The sequence below is a fragment of the Alligator mississippiensis genome, chromosome 11, assembly GCF_030867095.1.
Source record: "Alligator mississippiensis isolate rAllMis1 chromosome 11, rAllMis1, whole genome shotgun sequence".
In the NCBI taxonomy this organism is placed as follows: domain Eukaryota; kingdom Metazoa; phylum Chordata; order Crocodylia; family Alligatoridae; genus Alligator; species Alligator mississippiensis.
Genome location: NC_081834.1, coordinates 31,489,467 through 31,505,767, shown reverse-complemented (window position 1 = coordinate 31,505,767; position 16,301 = coordinate 31,489,467). Strand labels below are relative to the sequence as shown.

Here is a 16,301-nt window from a genome sequence, read left to right as displayed (position 1 = left end):
CATGTTTTCTTATATTAGCTTATAATAACACTTCAGTGAAAGCATACACTTCTATATTTTCCTATATTATTTTTACTTTATTAGTAAGTTATTTAAAAATATTTATATGGAAAAACCAAAAAAGCAATTTATAAAAGTTTATATTATTTTTGTGTTTCAATCATACCCCCTCCGATTCATATCCTCCTTATAAACAGCCCAATCTTTTCAGACTCTTATGTGGAATTGTTTCAAAATCTGTAATAATTTATTTACATTCCCATTTATGCACTCCTCTTTCTGTTACACATTTTTTTAAGTACTGTGATAAAAACTGAGCAGTTTTCTACTGACCATAGGAAAGCAGGCCTGGACGGGATCTCATCATCCCTTACTGTCTAACCTGCTCCCAAAAACTTCCAGGGATGGAGATTCCACAGCTTTTCTAGGTAACCCATTCCAAAGCTTGACCATAATCAGAAAGTTCTTCCTACTCTCCAACCTAGATTTCCTCTGTTGCAGCTTCAGGTCATTGCTCTTAGCTCTATCCCCCTACAGCCACTGGGAAAAGTCTTTCTCTGTCTTCTATGTAAAAATTCTTCAGGTATTTGAAGACTGTTATCAAATCCCCCTTGGTCCTCTCCAGACCAGGGATGCTTAACCTCCAACCCATGGGCCAAATGCAGCCTGTGGAGCCATTGCATCTGTCTCACAGGCTCCCCCCCCTGGGTCCAGAAATTTGGTCACAGGGGACCACTGGCCACTAATATTAACCCTGCCCTCTGCCAAATTCCCAAATCTTAAGTCCCACATTGTGGGTTGGACCCGGGCCATGCCTCCTAACTGCCCCTCCCCTGTCCCCTGCAGCCAGGCCACACTCCCTCCCCCCACTTCTACATTGAGGCCATGCCCCCTTCCCCCAGCAGGGCTAGGCTGGGACGGAGCCACAACCCCTCCCTCCACTGTAGGGCCAGGTCATACCCCATCTTCCCCAGAGGGCTGGGTCAAGCTCCTATACCCTATAGGGCCACATTAGGGCCAGCCTATCCCCCAACCCTGAACAGATGGATGGTACCCACAGCACCCACCAGATTGGGACCACTGGCACACAGACAGACTGGGCACTGCCCAGCCAGCCTGCTAGGGAAAAAGATTTAGTACTGTTGCTCTAAATAATCTTAGTTCTTTCATCCTCTTCTCATAAATTATATGATGCTGAACCTTCGGTTTTTATGACAGTACAATGCTTCCAAAGTTTTTACTTTATACTGCACAAATCTAATATCTAAAACTAGGGGTGCACCAACAGAGATATTTGGGACTGATACCAATAGCCAATTTTTAAGGAAACATATCAGCCAATACTGATTCAATTTCCAAGACCAAACCAGCAGCTTGAAGAGCAGTGTCTAGCTGGTAAGTCTGTTGTGGTGAAAGGGGAAGGGAAAGGGAAGGGGCATGGAGGGGGGTAGATCAAGGCCTCTGAGGTGAGGGAGAGAAAGAGGGAGTAGGGCTGGGGCAGGCAGCCAGAGCAGGGTGGGGCACAGGACAGAGCCACACGTGGCTCATCGGGGGGGCCACAGGGAGAGGGGCGGCTCCCGCCACTGCATGAACCCCAGGAAGACGTGGGGGGGCGGGGGGGGCATGTGCCCCCCCAGATCTGCCCGGTGCAAGGCAGCTGCCGCTGCAGGCCCAGCGGGGCTCTACCCAGTGGGGGCTGGGCCAGGCTGTACTTGGGGCAGGCAGTGGCAGTGCTGGGAAGTGGCCATGGGGGGGCTGCAGCTACCCCAAAATTTGCCATAGCCCTCCCAACCCCCTTTCCCAGTGCCACCACCACCCGCCCCAAGCGCGGCTTGGCCCAGCCCTTGCCAGAAAGAGCCCTGCACAGCTCCAGCCCCAGCCTGACCCATGCAGATGTGGGGGCACACGCCCCCCCATGTCTTCCTGGGGTGTGCAAAGCAGCATGAGCCCCTGCCACGCCCCCCCCCATGAGCCACAGCTCTGTCGTGCACCCACCCTGCCCCAGCTGGGCAGAGCCTGCCCCAGCCCACTCCCTCCCTCACCATGGAAGCCTTTATCTGTCCCCACCCCACGCCCCTTCCCCTACAACAGACTTAACACCTAGACACAGCTCTCCAAGCTCGCCTACAAGTTACGTGCATGCATGGGCCATTTATCGGCCAAATTATCAGCCACATCAGACCGATTTCTGATGCAGACAATTTTCTTTATATCAGTCCCGATCCAATATTGGACCAATGTATCGGTGCAACTCTATATAAAACACCCCTATCAGGATCCGGACCTTATAGGCTAAACCACTGGTTCTCAATCTTTTTGGAATCATGGCACATTTCCAAAACTTTGTGAACTGAACAGCACACAATTTTAAAAAATAATTTATATATTACTGTGCTTAATTCCTTGCATAGAAATCAGACAGTGGGAGTGAGGGACTGGCCAGGCAGGGACAAACCTGAGCCTAGCTCATCTCCTCTAGCACTCTTCAAAGGACCTTGAGGCACCCCCAGGGTGTCTTAGCAGCCTGGCTGAGAACGACTGTGCTAAGCACAAATCAAGTTATGTTGTGCCTGCTCCAAGAATTTTCATCTGAACATGACAAGTAAGAAAAAAACGAGCAGGAGTGGGTAAGTTCAATTATTAAAATGTACTGTATTTGCTTACTTAAAAGCAAGCCAAACACCAAATATAGTCACATACCTCTCAAAGTAGCCATAACTGATGTGCTTGGAAATAGATATTCTCATTTGGCTGTCCAGAATGGCACTCAAGCATTTTTCTTGAGTTGTTACAATTAATTTAGAAGCTAGTAATATATTATGAGAATTCAAATGAAAACAAACAAACCAATCAACTCTCACCCATGATGAAAAAAAATCCTTCCTCATCAAGCATCAAAAGCTTTTGCGAAATTTAAGACTATTGCTTTATGACAAAACCCCCGCTGCAACTTCCCTCCCCAAAAAGTCTAAACTTTCATTTGAAAAGTTCCTTACTCATATGGTTCTGAAAAGCTTCTCAATGTGAACTGTGGATAAATCAATGTAGTGTTATTTTTCAACCTCAGCAGACAGCTGAGCTGTTGCTCGCAGGTTTGCCAAGTTGCAATAATGAATTTGAATAATTCATTCAATTGGGGGCAGTTGAATAATCTTTTCAGGTTTTTGTACTGCTTAAAAATAGGGGTGTACCAATAAAGATTTTTTGGACTGATGCCAATGGCTGATTATTAACAAGCCAAATACCAACCTAATTGTTGATATGCAGCCCAGCAGCTTGGAGAACAGCGTCCGGCTGCTAAGTCTGTTGGGGGGGGAAAGGGGCAGGGGGAAGGAAAGGAGCAGATCGAGGCCCCTGCGGTGAGGGAGAGGGGAGGGAGGGAGGAAGGGAGTGGGGCTGGGGCAGGCGCTGGGACAGGTGCTGCCCAGCCAGAGCAGGGCACAGAACAGATCTACGAGAGGCTTGTCAGGGGGGGGGAGGAGAGGCGCAGGTCCCACTGGGGAGCCATGGGGGGGGGGGGGGTCCCCCGGATCTGCACGCAGGGCAAAGGTGGGCTGTCGCTGCAGGCTGGGCTCGTCCCACCTGGGAGAGAGGTTGGGCCAGGGTTGCACTCAGGCCGGGCAACAGCAATGCTGGGCTGGGGGGGAGGCTATGGGGTAGGCTACTACTCCAGAATTTGCCATAGCACCCCCTGTAGTCCTCCCTCCCAACGCCACTGCCATCCGCCCCGAGTGTAGCTCTGGCCCAGCCCCGCTGCCACCAAGAAGAGCCTGGCACAACCCCCAGGCTGCTCTCTTCCCATGTACAGATCTGGGGAAGCACATGCCCCCTATGGCTCCCCCGGGGGTATGTGTAGCAGCAGGATCTGCCCTGCCTGCCCTGCGCACACTGGATGAGCTGCTCGCAGCTGTGCCATGCCCCTCCCTGCTCGGCAGCACCTGCTCCAGCCCCACTACCTCCCTCACCACAGGGGCCTCTATCAGCCCCCCTCCCCAACAGATTTACCAGCCAGACGCTGCTCTTCAAGCTGCCAGGCGGACCACGTGTATGCGACAGCTGTACACATGCAAGCAGCATTTATCGGCGACATCAGCCAAAAATAGCCGATTGCCGATAATGTCAACTTTCCTTTTATCAATGCTGATACAATATGGACCAGTGTATTGGTGCACCTCTACTTAAAAAAATAAGAACCTGATCAATTCATGAATTCACCTGCTTATTTACCAATTTCCCACCCATGTAAGGTATTCTAGAGCAGCATTTCCCAACTGGTCTGCCATTAGGCATGAACAGGTGTGCCATGAAATTTTGGGGAGCCACGTCCCCTGTCCATCTGTCGGTCCGTCCGCAGCAGCAACAGGTGGGGGAGGCATGGCTCCAGCCAGTGATTCAAGTGCTGTGTCGCCCTCCCCGCCCCCCATGTGCCACCCCCCAACTCTGCAGGTGAAAAAGTAATGATTCTTTTCCCTTCCAAAACAGAAACGGGAACAAAATCTATGCCTTGGCCTGTACAAAGATTTTGTACCAGTATAACTACTGCAATTAGTGTGATATTTTTTAAAGCCAAACTTGCTATATCGGTACTATCTCCTTAATATAAAACAGGGTAGGCAACCCCCAGCACAAGTGCTATACACACAAAGGCATTTTGTTTGGCACACGCGCCCCATGGTGAACAGAGGGGGAAGGACTGGGGCTGCATTGCCACAGCAAGGATTAGGCCCCTCTTGGCTCCCTCCCCTGCCATCTTTTCCTGGCATGCCAACATCTTACAAGCCAAGGTTGCGGGTATTTTTGACAATTTGCCCAAAGTCTCCTTTGCCTGGACAAGGGAGACGAGGTTGATGTCATATCTAGATTTCAAGAAGGCCTTTGACTTGGTCTCCCATGATGCCCTCCTGGCTAAGCTGGAAAACTGCAGCCTCGATCATCTCACAGTCCGATGGCTGAGGAGCTAGCTCCGGGGTCGGACCCAAAGAATACTGGCTGATGGGAGCAAATCAACATGGTGTGAGGTGACTAGTGGTGTCCCTCAGGGCTCAGTACTCAGGTCAGTATTCTAATGAAAATGTTGAAATGATCTGGATTCAGGCATCAGATGCAGACTGGCATAGCTCGCGGACAGCACTAAACTATGGGGGAAGGAGGTCACACTAGAGAACAGGTTGGGAATACAGGCTGATCTGGACAGGATCACAAGCGGGGCGGACCATAACCTGATGGGATTTAATGCAGAGAAGTGCCAGGTGGGAGGAAAAACCAGCTTCATACTTATAGGCTTGGCAGTGCTACGCTTGCTAGCACCACGAATGGAAGAGACTTGGGGGTCTTGATTGACCACGAGATAAACATGAGTCACCAATGCGATGCCATGGCTAGCAAAGCAAACCAAACTCTGGCATGCATCCATCGAAGCATCTCAAGTGAAACCAGGGACATCATCCTCCTACTCTACTTGGCCTTAGTGAGGCCACAGCTGGAGTACTGCATCCAGTTTTGGGCCCCCCACTTCAGGAGGGACTTGGATAAGCTCGAGAGAGTCCAGAGGAGAGCTACGCACATGATCCAAGGCCAAGAGAGCAAGCCTTATGAGGAGATGCTAAGGGACATGGGACTCTTCAGCCTGGAGAAGAGAAGGCCCCAGGGAGGACTTGGTGGCAGCCTGTAAGTAATAAGGGGGTTAACACCAGGATCTTGGAGAACAGTTGTACACCAGGGCTCCCCGAGGGATAACAAGATCTAACAGCCACAAATCTCTGGACGGCCAATTTAGACTGGACATAAGGAAAAGCTTCTTTAGTCCAAGTGTCCAGGGTCTGGAACAGACTCCCCACAGAGATGATGCAAGCACCTATTCTGGACTCATTCAAATGGCGTTTGGATGCTTACCTTGTGGGGCTCATTTGACCCCAGCAGACTTCCTGCCTGTGGCAGGGGGTCTGGACTGAATCTTGCAAGGTCCCTTCCAGCCCATAGTGTCTATGAATCTATGAAACCCCTGACATACTATTATACTGGCATAGCTTAGAGCTCATGAGCATGAGAAAGTCTCTTTTAGTTTTTCCTCTTTACCCACTGATATAACTATCCTAGGAGTGCATTCCCCTACTACCCTCTTTAGGCTGGCTTAATCTACTCCTCTTAAGTCACTGAAGTCAATGCAGTTCTCAGTTTAAAGTATCTTGCACTTTGAACACCCATGGGCAAGAGCTGAAATAAGTTAAGCAAGTGAAGAGAGACTCATAGTTCACGTTCACTAACTTGGAAGGCATGCCCGACACTAGCTAGAGCACAGTTTTTTAAATCCCCATATATAGTTGTATGTTAATACAGAAACCACTGGAAGGAGTCTTATTCACTGCACTGTCAGGCTGGCTCTTCCTTTGGATTTTCAGAATACCTCCAGTCCCAAAAATATTTTGGCTGTCCAAGGGAATTTCCTCCTAGCCAGGTTCATAGTCAGCTGGGTACCTATCTGATGCCACAATCAAACTTTCCAGATGCCTATTCCAATGGTCGATGATGCCTTCCTTGGCAAGAATCTAGTTCAGTTCCTTTTAATAAGCACAGGTTAGAACAGGAGTATTACCAGAGTACTGTTTTTGTCTCCAAAAATTACTTTAATTCTGCTGGGGCTCCTTTGTGATGCTCCAGCACTGGAACATGGCTTGGAAGAGCCCCTTCTCTCATGTTTCCCTTAACAGACACACATTTATTTCATAGTTTCATAGTAGCTAGGGTCAGGAGGGACCTGAACAGATCATCTAGCCTGACCCCTGCCACAGGCAGGAATGAATGCTGGGTTCACAAGACCCCAGACAGGTGATCATCCAACCTCCTCTTGAATTTGCCCAAGGTAGGGGTGAGGACCACTTCCCTGGGAAGTTGGTTCCAGATTTTGGCAACCCTAACTGTAAAATATTACCTTCTGATCTCTAACTAAACCTATTCTTCCCTCAGCTTATTACCATTGTTCCTTGTCACCCCAGATGGTGCTGGGGAGAAAAGGGCTCTGCCTATTTGCTGTTGATCTCCTCTGATGAGTTTGTAGGCAGCCACCAGGTCCCCCCTCAGCCCCCTCTTGCTGAGGCTGAACAGGTTCAGGTCCCTCAGTCTCTCCTCATAGGGCCTGTCCTGCTGCCCTCTCACCTAGCAGGTGGCCCTCCTCTGAACCCTCTCCAGGCTGGCCACATCCCTTTTGAAGTGCGGCACCCAGTACTGGACGCAGTACTCCAACTGCGGCCTGACCAAAGTCACATAGAGGGGGAGTATCACCTCTCTGAACCAGCCTGAGATGCAGTCTGGCATTGGCAGCTCATGTTCATCTTGGGAGTCAATAACAACTCCAAGATCCCTTTCCGCCTCTGTGCTTTCAAGAAGGGAACTCCCCAGCCTGTATGTATGCTGTGGATTCCTTCTCGCAAGGTGCAGCACCCTGCATTTATCTACGTTGAACCCCATCCTATCCTTGTCTGCCCACTTCTGTAGTCTGTCTAAATCTATTTGCAGCCTCTCTCTCCCCCTTATTGGCATTCCAGTGACTGCTTCTAAAATGTAACACCTCTCCCCAAAAAACAAGGGAAAGAACCACAGAGAGAAACGGGGGACGGTTGTTTCGATCATATAATTCCAGGGGTGTTACAAGCATATAATTCCAGGGGCACACGTCAGCAGGAAAGTTACTTCCAAACAAGATGGTTTCATAGATTTCATAGACATTAGGGCTGGAAGGGACCTCGGAAAATCATCAGAGCCCAGCTCCCTGCCCCAGGGCCAGGAAGTCAGCTGGGGTCACAGGATCCCAGCAAGATAAGCATCCAATTTTCTCTTGAAGGCGTTCAAAGTAGGTGCTTGCATCACTTCCGATGGCAGGCTATTCCAGACCTTGGGGGTTGGACAGTAAAGAAATTCTTCCTTATGTCCAGCCTGAAACGGTCTTGCAGTAGTTTATAACCGTTTGACCTTGTCATCCCTTGGGGCACTCTAGTGAACAACTGTTCCTCCAGATCCTGGTGAACACCCCGATAAACTTACAGGTGGCCATCAGATCACCCCTGAGCCTGAGCTTTTCCAGGCTAAAGAGCCCAATAGCTCTCAGCCTGTCGACGTAAGGTCTGTTTTCCTGACCTCTAATCATGCATGTGACTCTTCTCTGGACTCTCTCAAGCTTCTCCACATCCTTTTTGAATTGTGGAGCCCGAAACTGGATGCAGCACCCCAGCTGCGGCCTCACCGAGGCCAAGTACAATGGGAAAGATCCCAGATGTATGTAAGGAGACAAGCAATTCAGCTGTGAAGCAATGTATCATTATCTGGCAGAAGATGGGCTGACAAAAGTGATATAGTTAATCTGAAATAAGGATACATTTCCAGTAGAGCTGTGCAAAATTTCGCCAGCTGTTTCATTTTGACTCATTTTGAGCTCAAAACAGCAACATCGAAATGAAATGAAACGAAACAAGGGCAAAATGTTTCAAGTTTCGAAGCTGAAGCTGGGCTTGCCTGCAGGGAAACAGAAAGTAAGGAAAGGGAAGGGGAATAGGGGGAAAGGACACAGTGAGGGTGTGCCTTAGCACACACGCTGGAAAAGAAACTCCTGCAGGAGAGGGAAGAAGGGCTCTGTCACAGTTTGGCTGCCTGAGATGCTGCTAGTGCTACTGCTCACTAAGTTATTATTTTACCTGTTGTTATTTAAAGTGGTGGACCGGACTGAGGCTCTAGAGGAGGAGACCTCGTTGGGGCACACTACCGTGTTGTGTAGAGGCCCCAGCACCAGCGAGGGCACACACACACACACACACACACACACACACATGCACGCACGCACGCACACACTCACGCGTCATGAGTTTTGCTTGTCAGCAGCTTGAGGTGCAGTTTCCCAGAAACCCCTACACCTATCTCCTTGAAAGCTGGCAGGCTTCATGCCCTCAGAAGGGGCTACTATCCCTGCTGTTTTCATCCAAATCTGTCAAAAAATGACAAAGTTATAGGCAGTTTCATGATTCCCCATTATAGCTTATGGGTGAAACGTTGAAACAGCGCTGAGAGAGCAAAGCAATTTTGATTAAATGAAACGGAACAGTGCTTTTGAAAATAAAGGAAACTTGAAACAAAACACTGTCTTGTCGAAATGGAAGTCGAAACTAAATGGTGCTGTTTGGCACAGCCCTAATTTCCATGGACTTTATACCAGTATAACTCATCCCAAAATTGTAGGTCACTTTAAAAGTGGATTAAAGCAGGATACTTCATATAAGTTGAAATGGGGGGGGCACGACACTACCACCACTTGTGCATAGATACAGGACTGAATATCATATTAAGAAAATAATTAACATACACATACACTTTCCCTTGAGGACAAGCCTTTACTTCCATATAGGAAAGAAAGAGAAACGATACCAGTATAACTTCCCGCACACTAAGGAGATTGTACCACTTGAACCATACTAATATAGGTTTTACCATTTTAACTATATCAATATAGTTAAACTGTATCAATACAGTTAAATTAGTACAACTACACTGATATAGTTAAAGTGGTACAAATTGCAAGTAGAGAGGCAAGGTCCAAAATACTTTAAATAGCACCTGGAAACCAATGCAAAAAACAGGAGCCACCATGCAAAATTCTACGGACAACACTCCAGCAACAGGTAATAGATAGAGTTGACATCTTACCTAGGCACTGTCTTAGAACAGGGGTGTCAAACTCATTCAGGCTGCACATGAACCACATGACTCCTCCTAGACAAGATCCACAGGGTTAGTAACAACTAGGGTCTAATGGCACCAGAACAAGCAGGGCTGCATCCACACAGTCTTTGTTTGCTCCCATGCCAACAGTGGCCATGTATATAGGGGCCCAAAGGGCCCAAATTGTGATGCAGGCCATGTCCCCACACTTCCTACAACCCAAAATACAATAGCTCTATGAGCTGGATCCTGACTGTGGGCTAGATCTTTGCCATCCTTGCCCTAGACAGGTCTCCCCCTTTTTCCTTGTTAGCCATTTGGTTTAATTCTATATTAGATATCTAAAAAAACATGGGGTGAATTAGATCTATACAAGAAGCAAAGAGAAGGGAGCAGCTGATAGAATAAGAAAAGGGAGATGCTTGTTAGGCAAACTATAACATTATTTTTTAACATACTCATGGTCAAGGGCAGATCCAGAGAGGGAGCAATGGCTCAGATGCACCCCCCTTTCATGATGCTTCAGAAACAGCACCTGGGGGTACACTGATAGAGATTTTGGGGGCCAACAACAGATTTTTAAGGAGGCATATCGGCCAATATTGATCCAATTTCTAATATAGCTGCATGCACCTGGTAAGTCTGTTTTGTGGAAGGGGAGAGGGGAGGGAAGGGGAGGGTGGGGCAGATAAAGGCCCCCCCCGAGATGAGGGAGGGAGTGGGGCAGGATGGAGCCGCAGCTCCTCCAGGAAGTGCGGAGGGGTAGGGCACGGCTCCTGCTGCTGTACACACCCTGGATGGGCATAGGTGTAGGGGTGTCCTCAGATCTGTGCAGGGAGGGCAGGGCAGAGTGGACTGGGACTGGGGTTGCGCTGGGCTCTTCCTGACCCCGGGGTGGGGGGGCAGGACTGGGCTGGGCTGCGCTCGGGGGCAGGTGGCAGTGGTGCTGGGAAGTAGGGGGCTGCAACCAACCCAAAATTCACTGTATCCTCCCCCGTAATCCCCACTCCCAGCAACACCACCGCTTGCCCCAAGCACAGCCCTGGCACAACCTCCCCCCCCCCGCACCAGGAAAAGCCCAGCACAGCCCCTGGCCCTACCCCACAGCTCACCCCACCCATGCCCCATGCAGATCCAGGGGCACATGCCCCCCACCTCCCCGTGCCCTCCTGTGGTGCGCATAGTGACGGGAGCCACCCCCTCCCTGTGCCCCCCAGACAACCCATGGCTCCGTCCCACACCCTGCCCCAGCTGGGCAGCGCCTGCCCCAGGCCTACTTCCTCCCTCACCATAGGGGCCTTGAGCTGCGTCCCCAACACCCCTTCCCTCCCCGCTTCCCTTCCACCACAACAGACTTACCAGCTGCACGTAGCTCTCCAAGCTGCCAGGCTGTACTCCTCGCCGCCTATATGCTACGCTGCGGCTGCGTGCACACACGGGCGTTTATCAGCCGCATCAGGCCCATTTCTGATATAATCAATTTTCTTTATATCGGTGCCAATCTGATAGCAGACCAATGTATCGGTGCACCTCTAGCAACAACTAGACACATATTTTTAAGTCCCCAAATCAGGAAAGAATTCCCCACCCCCTCCTTTCTCCTCAAGGCTCAGCAGCATGCTGCCTCCCCCACCCTGCTGTCCCTGTCCCCAGCTGCTTCAGGGACAAGGCTCCAGAGCTGTTTCGGCCCCTCTCCAGCCAGGCTCTGTAGTGAGCTGGGCTCAGACAGGGACAGCAACAGTGGGTGGGTTCCTCCTCCCTGCACAGTCCCTCAGTGTTCCCTGACATCCCAGGAGCAGGCACAGAAGAGGGGAACCTGCCTGCTGCTGCTGCCGTTGTCTCTAGTCAGTCCTGTGTGCATGTATAGCTTGGCTGGAATGGGGCAGGAGTGGTTCTGGAACCTCTTCCTCCCCCACCCGCCACCCCTGTCAGCTGGGGACAGCAGCAGACAAGGGAAGAGAAGGGAAATGACAAACTGCATTGCACAGAAAGGAAGACTGTTACCTAACTGAAGGACTTAAGAAAAGATCCCAGCTGCTGCTCTCACAGCATGGTATATTCACCCCAGTTGGAGGGAAACTACTGGGAGCAGGGGTACAGCTACCCATGCAGCATCACTTGTTCTCCCACCCATCTTTAGCATTCATACCCCACCTTAGGGCCAGATTTTATTCCACCTATTAAGCATCTAAACAGACCTAGGCTCCTAAGCATAATCAAGTTCCCAGAGTTCAAGTCCCCAAAAACCCATTAATATATATTTTTTTGTAAAATACCATCCACTGACCTCCAAGATTGAGTCACAAAAAACATCCACCTTTGGAACTGACTGTTTTTCAGGGACTCGAACAGAGCCGAGCAAAATCACATTTAGGCCCCGTCTACTAATTACAGGTATTGTGAAATTCACTGGTTACCTGCGCAACTACCTTAAGACCAGTGACACGTGCAAAGTACCTATCACACAATAAAAAAAGCTTCAACCAGCTATAAGGTTAGACCTCAAAAATGTGTACAACTTTATAGCTGGTTGCTATTGAGTTTTAATTTGTACTTATAGCAGGGCCCCCCCCCCCCCCCTTCCTCACTGGTTGCCCTGTCAACTGACGGCTCCAAACTGAAGAGGTGCACATTGCCCAGTGGGGGCTGAGAGTCCCACAGCTGCTTGGGACTCCCAGCCCAAGTGGCTGCGGTCTCTGGGTTCTAGCAGTACCCCCCAGCTGTTGAGACCCAGAGTCCCATATCTGTGGACACTGGGTCCCAACAGTGGGCCCCCTGGCAATGCCCCCACCCCCAGGAGTGCATGAAACTCCCAGGGAGGGAGGATAGCCAGAGGAGTGATCTCCCTGCCCCAGGAGTACATAAAACCTTTACTTATGATCACATGAAAAAGTCTATTTGCCAATGGGAAACTGACAGGGAAAGAAGCTCAAGTTATTCCTCCCCCCCCACTGTACAATTAGTACTAAAAGTAGTTTCTAGACTTCATGGTTGTGAAGAAAAACCCTCAGAATCTGAACTAAGATGGCCCTTGAAACTAAGACACACTACAGCCACCTTGGTCACTCTATGAGGCTCTTCCCCAGAAAAAGAAGAGAAATTGAAATGTTGGCTTTATTATTACTATTTAGAATTTGGCCAACAACAGAGAAACTAACAAGAATTGTATCAATTCGCTTTGTCACTTCTTTGGAAAGAGACATAACACCGGAGCTAAACAAAAGCAGAAGCTGGAAGAGAAGCAGCACAAATTTAAAGTCATTTTCAAGAGCAGCCAGAAGAGAGAACGATCAAGAAAGATGCTTCACATCAGCATGCCTGTAGCTGTCAAGAGACAGCCTGTTCCATTTCCAGTAAACAGAAAAAGGCTCTAAGTTTATCAAACACATTAACTAGAGAATAACACATGGGATGAAGTCCCTAATAAATGTCCAAGGACATTTCCAAGGATGTACTATTGCTCGTCACCACAGCAGGGAGCACAAAAATAATAATTCCATCAGATCTTGCAATCTGCTTAACTCCACTCACCCTAACTTTCAAGAGCTTGGAGCTAGCAAGGTTATTGGTTTCTCCAAGTCCTGCTAAGAAGCATGTGGGGAAGATGCGAGTGTGTGCACGTGGCAGCATGGAAAGGTGTGGGGGGGAGGTGGAAAGGAGGGTGCCAAGTGTTACCACCCGTTACATTAAGAGGTTTTAAAAAAAGTAAGAGGTTTGGGGGAAAAACTAAACAAAAATAAGACTTATTTGTTGAATGTTTAAGTTACATAAGAATGACAAATTATTTTGCTGTAAAAGTACGATCTTTCATACGAACAACTCAAGCACAGTTTTAAGGTATGAACAGAAACGTCCCAAGAAATTATTTTCACTGAGGACTTGTGCCATCTCAATCTGCTAAAAGATCTAATTTAAAAATCAAAGTTATAAGTTACAGAAACAGAGTAATGTTCACATGCAGTATGAAGTTTCTATGAAGTTTAGAATGGTCTCCTGTTATGTCCTTTATTTCATATAATTGTACAGCTGTGTAGTCAAACCCTTTCTGACTGTCATAATACAAAGGAAGTATGTTTTTTTTCTACCTTCTCTCTTGTAAATCTAAGGAAATTAACCAAAACTTATTCTCAACCCCATCACCCTTAAAGGCAGGAAGTCAGAAAATGAAGGTAAGATTTTCAAAACATCTTTGCTCACTGACACTATACATATACAGTATTTTAGTTAGCTGTAAGATGATGGGCCAATTCTGCCCTCATACAAGTACAATTCCTAGTTATTCCAGCAAGACTGAAACAAACATGTTTGAGAGAAAAAAAAGTCTTGTACATGTGGCATATAAATTTCTCAGATTGCAAATAATGAACTAATACATAAATTATTACATTTCTAAAGAACTTTAAGCTCTTTTCTTCAGAATTAAAATCTATTACTTCAGACCACTCTGAACACAGATGATGTGTCCTATTACAAGGACTTACGGATTTCTGGCTCCTCTTTAAATCATATTGAAACTTCCAACAGGGAATGCTATTGCTAGAGGTGCCTGGACACGTTTCAACAGACTTGATGACAGCAGGCCAATCACAACAGGCAATCAAGGCCGGAGGATATACTTGGCCAGTTCCCAGACAGTGTGTAGTCTCTGCTATTGATTGCTAAATTCAACAACCACAAAGTTCAAGGAAAAATCTTTTTCATCTTCAGCTGCATTACCTGATCTCTTTTGACCTGTCACTAGCACATCATGAAGGAACAGTTATTTCAGAAGCAACACCAGGAACAAAAACATCTATTTTTCTATTTTTTTGGAGGTACTGAAGGGCAGAAAACAGAACTGATGGCTCCAGATGTTCCACATACATGACACTGCACAGTACATGGATCACCAAGTAACCATGTGCAACTAGAAGTGACGAAAATCTGCCAGCAGCGACATGGTTCCAGGCACCTCTACGGACTGCAGTACAAGAATCAAGCATCACATACATCACGATGCCACGTGCTGATGCACAATCACGGTTTTGATGGCAAAAAGAGAAGGACAACAAAACCATTTCTGGTTTGTTTGTTTGTTTTAAATACTTAAGAAGCAGCTAATTCCAACCCTGGATCTCTTTCCACTTCCCCAGCCACAGAGACCATGACACCTTTACCACTAAGGCCATGAGTGGAATGATCCATGATCTGTTCAAGAAAGGCAGCATTAACAAATGGTCTTCAGCAATTTCAGATTAGGAGAAAGAACTATATCAGACGTAAAAGGGGGAGTCGACAAAAGAAAGGGTGGAGGGGACTGCCCCAACACTTGTGCCTTGTGGGGGCCCCGGGTTACAAAGCAGTCAAGTGAAGCCGTTGGGGCCTCCCTTTTGTTTGTAGCGACCCACTGGGCTGCTGCGGGTGCGGAGATGTGGCTGTCCTGATGTTGTGTCAGCATCTGCAGGACCACGCGGGGGATCCAGCGCCGCGAGGCAGGCGGCGCCGCTCCCGCTCCCCCCCGGGGCCGACCCCAGCAGCGCAGCAGCCCAAAGGCCCCGGGGAGCGGCGAGAAGGCCGCACCTCACCGCAGCGCCCGACCAGCCCCGCCTCGGGAGCAAATCCGAGGCCAGAAGAGGAGCCGCGCGCAGCGGGAAGCGGCCCCGGCCCTGGCCCCGACCCGGGCGGGCAGCGCTGGGCACGGAGCACAAGCCCGCGCGGACAGGCGGCGGTTACGCAGCGAAGGGAGGAACCCGGTCACACAACAAAGGCACCTGACGCTGGCGGCAGGGAGAGGCGCCCCCCCGACTGCGGGCCCCGCCCGGCGGCGAGTGCAGCTGCCCCGGGCCCGGGGGAGGGGAGGGTGCGGCGGGGTGACCCCTCCGGCCCCGCGCTGAGGAGAAGCGCCACTGCCCCGCCTCCCATTCCTCCCGCTGGCCCGGCGGCGCAGGGGGGCGCCGCGCGGCGTTACCGGGTCGGGGGCGGCTGGGCCCAGCCGCGTCCTCTCGGCGGCGGCGGCTTGTCAAAGAGAAAACATGACGCGGGAGGAGTGAGGCAGCGAGATCTCGCGGGTCTGGCACCCAGGTCTCGCGAGCGTTGGTCGCTCCCCGCCTCAGCGGCGGGGTGGGGGGCGGTGGCTGCCTGCGGGTGGCCCGGCCCGGCCCGACCCGGCCTCCTCATAGTCCTCCTCCTCCGCTCCCGTCTCCTCCGCGTTACCTGCCTGCGCGCTGGGAGCCCGGCCGGGGCCGCGACAGGGACGAGCCGAGCTCCTGGCAGCGGCTGCCGCAGCCCCGAGCCCGCGGGATGACGTCACGCGCCCGCCACGTGCGCCCGGGTCCCGGCTCGTCGCGCTGGTCCCGCGGCTGCCCCGGGCCTTGCGGGGGAGGCGGCACCTGGCTCCGACACGGCCGCTGCCCGCGGCGCCCCGCCTTTCTGAGCGCCTCCGGCTCTGCCGCAGCTGGGATTCACTTGAGAACATAAGAGCCCGCTCTCCAGGGGGTCAGACCGGATAAGGGAGAAGCAGGGCAGGAAGGGACCTTGACAGGTCACCTAGTGCAGCCCCCAGCCCCAGGCGGGATCAGCCCCATCCCACCTATCCCTCCACCCTGCCCAGGGTAAAGCCA

The 16,301-nt window shown here is 50.2% G+C and overlaps 1 protein-coding gene across 1 annotated transcript in view; it reads right to left on the bottom strand.

Annotated features, from left to right (window-relative positions):
• The window catches only part of HERC1 (HECT and RLD domain containing E3 ubiquitin protein ligase family member 1), a 177,442-nt gene extending 161,889 nt beyond the window's left edge, over positions 1 to 15,553 (bottom strand). Inside the window, 1 exon segment of the mRNA XM_059714771.1 lies at positions 15,453 to 15,553. The gene's annotated coding sequence lies outside the window, so the exon portion shown is untranslated.
• Positions 15,554 to 16,301: the final 748 nt, after the last annotated feature.